Raw genomic sequence first — 7,517 nt, forward strand, 5'->3', positions numbered from 1 at the left:
GGTGGAGGTGGAGGTGGAGGTGGAGGTGGAGATGCAGGTGGGGGTGGAGGTGGAGGTGGAGGTGGAGGTGGAAGAAGTCACTTCGACAGCCCGTCTGAGTTCGGCTTCACATTCCAGACCCCGATGACGTGTTCAGGGAGTGTTTAGGTGGAAGGGGCCCGTTTCCATTCGACTTCTTGGAAGACCCATTAGACGACTTCTTTGGGACTCGGCGGGGTCCGCGTGGGGGCAGGAACCGGGCCCCAGCTCGTTCTTCTCCGCCTTTCCAGGGTCCCCCGCTTTCAGCCAAGGCTTTCCGTCTTTTGATCCGGGGTTGACTGGGTCGGGCCGATGGGTCCTGGGGGTCTCCCTTCCTTCTCTTCCAGGTCATTTGGTGGCAGCGGGAGGGGCAACTTCAAGTCCTTAGCGACTTCCACCAAAATTGGCGAGGATGGTCAACAAAGAGGAGAAGTCGCAGAAGGCGGTCGGGTACAGTCCTGGACGATAAATGCTGAGGAGACGGCCGCTTCGCTTGGATAACTAGGGATGCAACGCACACGTGTAACCGAGATGTTAACTGTAAGAAGCACCATGTGAGGATTAATGGGAACATTTACTTTTTTGAAGATTTCAGACGAACTCGACTTTCAGTATAACTGAACCTAATCTAAGGTATTTAGACACAGCTCATCGGAGCCTGTTTGTCAGACTGTTGAGTTATTGTTGGGACCACTTGATGGGACTTTTTTATTTTTTTATTCTTTGGTCTTTACAGTTGTAAATCTCTGTATGCACTTTGCTTTTTATTAAACGTGACCCAGGGTGGCCGTGACTTCATACAGCAGCACGGACCTGCTTTCCATTGTGTTTAAAGGTGAGCCAAGCAGTGGCGGCCTGATTCGAAGCTAACGCTGCCAGGACACCTCCCAGGGTAGTTTCCGTCTTCCAGTGTTGAGTCGTGAAAGGAACTAATGCATCAATGGTAACCCATTTCTGGTTTAGTATAAATTGAGGTTGTTTCCTAGTTGTGCATGAATGCTGGCATCTTGGTAAGTTTTGACAATTGTTTACATGTGTACTGTTAAGCTTAGGTTTAAAAAGTAAAGCTGGTAAACTGGGTCTTTGTTATTTGCTTTAAAAAAAAGAAAAGAAAAGAAATGCGATGTGTTTGGCACAAGAAAAAAATCATTGTTCACTTCTCAAAGTTGTCATTTTGTAAAGGCGAACCAATGCTGATGAAGGTGAGATGTGGTAACTCAGGCACCGCTGGTGGTGGGCTGCATGTAGGTACAAACTTGCTGGAAAGCGCCATGGCAACGTGACTCAGAAGGGAAAGATGGGGTGGGTGGAGGTGGAAGAGGGCACAGGGGGGGGTAAATGGTGATGGGGAAAAATAAAATAGAGAGAAACATTAATTTAAAGTAACTACATAAATAAGTAAATAAAGGAAAAGTGAAGGCTGCATGATTTTTACTATATGATATTCTGGAAGAGTCAAAACAATGGAGACTGTAAAAACTACCAGTGATGCCAGGGGTTGGGGTAGGGACAGGAATGAATGAGAGGTGGAGCACAGAGGACTTTCAGGGCAGTGACACTATTCTGTATGATACTATAATTGCAGATGCATATCATTACACATTTGTCAAATCCCACAGAACATACAACATAAAGAGTGAGCCCTATATAAAATATAGACTTGGGGTGATAGTGATGTATCAATATAGGTTCACTGTTTGTAACAAATGTTGATAGTAGGGGAGGCTATACATGTGTAGTGGTAGATGCTTTATAGGAACCATAATTTTTGCTCAGTTTTGCTGTTTTTGTTTACCTTTCTAAAACATGAAGTCTATTTTTTTTATATCCTCACCTGAGGATATGTTTTTATTGATTTTTGAGAGAGAGGAAGGAAGAGAGAGAGAAAGGGATAGAGCGAGAGAGAGTAAGAGAGAGAGAGAAACATCAATAGGTTTTCTCCCTACACGCCCCAACCAGGGATCAAACCAGCAACCTAGGTGTGTGTTCCCTGACTGGGAATTGAACAGGATGATGCTCCAACCAACTGAGCCACTGGTCAGGGCTGAAGTCTATTTTTAAAAAAGGTTTTAAAAGCCACAGATGTCCAGATTCTTTGTTCAATAATCCTACTTCTAAGAATCTGTCTTGAAGAAATATCCAAGATGCAATCAAAAAGTTATTTTAAGGCCCTAACCTGTTTGGCTCAGTGAATAGAGTGTCGGCCTGTGATCTGAAAGGTCCCAGGTTTGATTCTGGTCAAGGGCACATGCCCGGGTTGTGGGCTCGATCCCCAGTGGGGGACTTGCAGGAGGCAGCCGATCCATGATTCTCTCTCATCATGGATGTTTCTATCTCTCTCTCCCTCTTCCTTCCTCTCTGAAATCAATAAAAAATATATTTTTTTAAAAAAGTTACTTTAAGGATGTTTACCAGAGTAGTTGTGAAAATATAAAAACAAATTAAATATTATACCTACCAATGAGGTAACAGGAAGATAGTTAATGGTACAACCCTATAAAATATATGCAAACATTTAAAATCAAGCTTTTGAGGAATACATAAAAATATGAGAAAATTCTCAAGGATAAAAATCAGTACAGAAAAGTAAGTGTAATCCCTAGGGTATCTATTCCCTGGATATGATAAAATCTGTATCTAAGAGAAAATGTAAAAGTTTTTTTTTAATATTGAAATGGGAAAGGCTTTCTAGAGCATGACAATAAAAACAGAATCCATAAGTTAAAAATGGATAGAATATGTATAAAATATTTTAACTTTTGACCATCAATCAAAACAGAAATATAAATAAAATTAAATGAAAAACTGGGGAAAAAACTACTCGCTTGCAAATGTGACCTAAAAAAACAACAACCACTAATTAATGAACTCACCTCACAATCTGCATTAGATAAACCTGGGTTCAAATCACATAACTTGCTGTTTGATCTCAACTCAGTTTCCACTTCCCTAATGTGTGAGGACCAATCAGCTCCCTCCTAAGGGTGCCATGAGCATTAAATGAGATGAAGCTGCCAGAGTTCATAGCACAGTTTATGACACAGAGCTCTAAATTAATAATAGCTATTCCTGTGAATAACTAAAGAAAACCCTAACAAGGCCGCATTTTTTTACCCAAAATATTAGTGAAAATTAAAATTTGAAAATGACACCCAGCACTGAAAAAGGAAGAGCTGGCACTCCCATAGACTGCTGGTGGGAGTGGACATCTGTAGTCTTTTTAGATGGCAATCTGGCAATACGCCTCAAAATTGTTAGAATGCCTCCAGAGTCTTTGACTGGAAATTTTTCCTTCTAAGAATTTATCCTAAGGAATATCACACACACTATAATGAAGGACAAGGGTCTTCAGGACAAAATTGTGTGCCCAATAGTCCCTCCTTATCTGCGGGGAACACGTTCCAAGACTCCCAGCAGATGCCTGAAACCATGGGTAATATCAAACTCTACGTGTACTCTGTTTTCTCCTATACATACAGACCTTTTCACTTAGCGGAAGCACTACATGGCTTCTCTTTGGCACGTTCGAGTTGCCAGCACCTCGACAATTGTGCCGTGGAGCCATTATTAAGTAAAATAAGGGTTACTTGAACACAGTAACTATTATTTGCAACAGTCGATTGGGTAATCTAGACAGCTTTACTAAGTGATTGACAGGCGGTATCATATCCAGCGTGGATACACTGGACAAAGGGACGGTTCACATCCTGGGTGGCACAGAGCTGGGCATTACTCAGAATGGCACCCATCTTAAGACTTACGAATTATTTATTTCTGAAATTTTCCGTTTTATGTTTTTGGACTGCAGTTAACCACAGATAACTGAGACCTCCGAAAGTAAAATCACGGATAAGGGGGGACTACTCTAAGTTGAAAGTTGGAAATAATCTTATGTTCAACAATAAGGAATTGATTAAATAAGTATGGTATGTTCCTACTGTTAGAATTTTTTTGGTTATAACCAGAGATTTGTTCAATTTGCTTTTAAGTCAGTGAATACTGATTGGAATACTAATGGCACAGAAAGGAAGTTGGGAGCCTTATCCACAGTTATGCTTCAGTGGAACCCAAAACATTTCTTGCAGGAAGCGCAAGCCCAAGTCATCTGTTAAGACCTCCCAAAGACTAGAATGAAATTAAAGAACTGAAGAGGCATGCAGGAGCCCGTAGCCTAAGGAACTAGAGTATTTGTCCTTTTCTCCTCACTGAATAGCTAATCCTGACTGTCATGACTCAGCTACTATCTAACTGCTACTACTATTCCTACCAACCAACTACCTTACCCTCAACTATGTTACTTAGCTACTAGTAACCATAACTTTCCCTTATTCTTGGTATCCACTGCTTTATTTCCCTCCTGCCAACCTTTCCCATGAGGATCTTCTTTCTTCTGTTTCCATGTCACTAACCAAATCCTAGCATATGTTCAATTCTCAAAATGATACAATTGGTCGTGTTAATTGCCGTCGTCTCTGACAGAGCACGCTCTTGTGGCAGGCCATCTCGTAGGTTCTAAGTCACTGCAATTTCCATACATTGACGGCTCCAAGAAAGGTCAGAGGTTGCAACCACATGTGGACTAAATCTAGCCCATAGACATGATGTGTTTGGCCTGAGCTTTGTTGGCCCACACAGTGAGGAGACCTGGGAATTTTGCCTAAAAATAGACATTTTTAGCTTTGCTTGAAAATTCAAAGGTCTGGGTAATATTTAGTCTATTTCTGGATGGCCACAGTTGGCAAACACTGCGTATTGGTCTCCCCCTTAAGACAGGGCCCACTCTCTCCAGTTCTTTGCAGCCTCCAGCGAGCTCTCTGTTGTCTCACGCATCTGCCTGCTTCCTTGCTGGCCTCCATTGGCTTTTGAGTTTGCAGATGCTGAGGTAAGTGCCCTCCTCTGCTCCAATCACTTGTGACCAGAGTGGTGGAGTCATGTGATAAGAAACAGCTCCCTGTTTTTTTATGAGATGATGTGGCCCTGCTCCCTCAAGAGAGAGTCATGAATAGGAAGCCTTCAGAAGGGAGCTGTGGCTGTGACTGGTGTTCTAAGACTTGGCTTATCCATTACACAGATAGGGCAAATAATGTATTTCTATAAATACCAATGCCGTTTATTTATATAGAGATATGCTTACGATGTATTGTGAAAGAGCAGATTCAAGTCAATAAGTCAGTAGCCCATTTTTGTGAATTATAAATAAATTAATATACAGGTTTGATATGTTAGATATCAAATTTGGAGGTAGTGGGAGAATGGGCAAAAGTATTCCATTATTTTATATGGAAAAAAATATGTAATCTGTTTCGAGCCCAACCAACTTTCCAAAATTTACTTAAGTACTCTTAAACAGCTGTATAATAACATTCTCAAGGATTTCTACCTAAATATATTCTACACAACATTAACTACATCATTATTTAATACTTCATGGGCTTTTTAGTGGATATATTTTCACATAATATGCAACAACACAGTAGAAATTAGTTTTCTTTGTATAATGCAACAAGCATATACTATAATATAAATTTTTTAAAGTACTATATATTTTAAAGTTACATAATGTGTGCCAATAACCGTTAATTAAATAAGCAAACATGGAATTTTTAAAATGATTATGAGATAAGGAGCAGGTTAGGAAGAGATAGATGGAGGCTGCTGTTAGGGAGACACTGTTGCCGCTCAGCAGTGGGTGAAGGTGAGTGGGAATAAGCTAGCAGAGCGCCAGCGAAATGGCAAACACCTGCAGTCACCTAACTCCAGTCCAAGGAGCTGGAGGGCACTCATCTCTTTTTAGCACTGGAGTCTAGAAATGGATGGCTACAAACCATTATCTAAAACGAAAGATAATGATGGGCCCCCAAAATAAAATAGAAGTGCAAGAACAAACCTTTTATCTGCATAATTCCAAGTTTTCTAAAGACCCTGCAACAGCTATTTATGCTTCCTCTTCCTGCTCTTCCTTTGACCTGAATGAACATCAAGCTGAACAAGTTTCTTGGCCGTAAGTTGTTTGTACCATCCACCTCACTAAATCTAGCCTTCTTCATGAGACTTGGAATTGTTGCTTTGCGTTAATCACTTCCCCCAAACCTTGGAAGTCAGCAACAATCGTGGGGCTAGTTTCTCCCATACATCATTTATTGTTTGTTATGATACATGCCGAGCCCAGGTGATAAATGTGAAGACCTTCTGAATGTCAAAACTCTTCCATAAATCCTTCATCGAAGCAGTGTTGCCGGCATCCTCAGACCGTATATCAGCATATAAGCGCCACACACTGCATCGCCATCTGAAACAACTGCCTTGAAGGCTACAGCGACTCTCAGGTCCAGAGGCTACAAAAGAGCCGGGAGGCAAAAAGACCCCTGTGACATTATCTCTGCAATTGTCAACAGCAGAAGGACATCTGGGAGACCTGTCTGTTATCAAAAAAGCCTTGGTTGCAAGTTTTCCATCCTTGTGTACTCACTGATGAATAGAGACAGCTCCTCAGGTAATTACTGAGCACTCCCTTGGTCACCCAGTTCTATGAGTTGAATGTCATTAACAGGCATTTCACTCTTCAATAGTCCTTAAAAGGCATAGCGGGGAGGGCGGGGGTTGAAGTGATGCACTAGCAGAAGTTTCAACTTAACATCACATTCACTTTAAAATGGTGTTAGCCTTTTTTATATGGTTTATGTTCTGACACTTCTGTCTCCTTTTCTGAAATGAACACACAGGATCGCATTCGTTTCCAAAATAGCCCAATTTCATCAACGTTAAAAATTTGCTTTGCAGTTCAATCACCTTTGTCAATAGTGTTCTGCAATGCATGGGTTCATCTACTTTCTTTGCAGGCTTTTTAGCATTCTTAGAAGACATTTTCTTATAATAATATAGGGAATGTGATGAGATGATGCACATGTTTAAACTGTGCAAGCACAGATTCAGTATTATCAAAAGAAAAGCTGAGAATCGACTACAGCATGCTCTCCTGAATTTGTGCAGAAACCAAACGGTTTTGCTGCTATGAAATGTGGATTTGTTATAAGTTTTCCTTTCAGATAGTGAGTTTTGGGGAAATTTTTGTAAGTCTTTTAAACAAAGATTTGGATAATGAGATTCAAATGGCAAGGATTATCCTATATAATAAAATCCTAATATGCTAAGTGTCCAGTAGTCTGGTTGTCAGTTCAACCAATCAATGCATAATATGCTAATGATATGCTAAGGCCACTCAACTGCTCGCTATGATGTACACGAACCACCAGGGGGTAGACGCTCCGAACAGTAGGTTAGCTTGCTGCTGGGGTCCAGCCGATCAGGACTAATCGAGACAGGCCGGACATGCCCTGGAGCCCTCCTGTGGTCCCTCCTGGCTGGTCAACCTTCTGCATCCCTTCCTGACCCTGATAGTGCACCAGTGGGGTCCCTCAGCCTGGCCTGCACCCTCTCACAATCCGGGACCCCTCGGGGTATGTTGGGGAGCCAGTTTTGGCCGATCCCACAGGCATAAA

The 7,517-nt window shown here is 41.5% G+C and overlaps 1 pseudogene; it reads left to right on the forward strand.

The window, feature by feature from the left end:
• Positions 1 to 51: 51 nt before the first annotated feature.
• Positions 52 to 519, forward strand: LOC106725190 (annotated as a pseudogene).
• Positions 520 to 7,517: the final 6,998 nt, after the last annotated feature.

The sequence above is a fragment of the Myotis brandtii genome, unplaced genomic scaffold (genome assembly GCF_000412655.1).
Source record: "Myotis brandtii unplaced genomic scaffold, ASM41265v1 scaffold1423, whole genome shotgun sequence".
Classification (NCBI taxonomy): domain Eukaryota; kingdom Metazoa; phylum Chordata; class Mammalia; order Chiroptera; family Vespertilionidae; genus Myotis; species Myotis brandtii.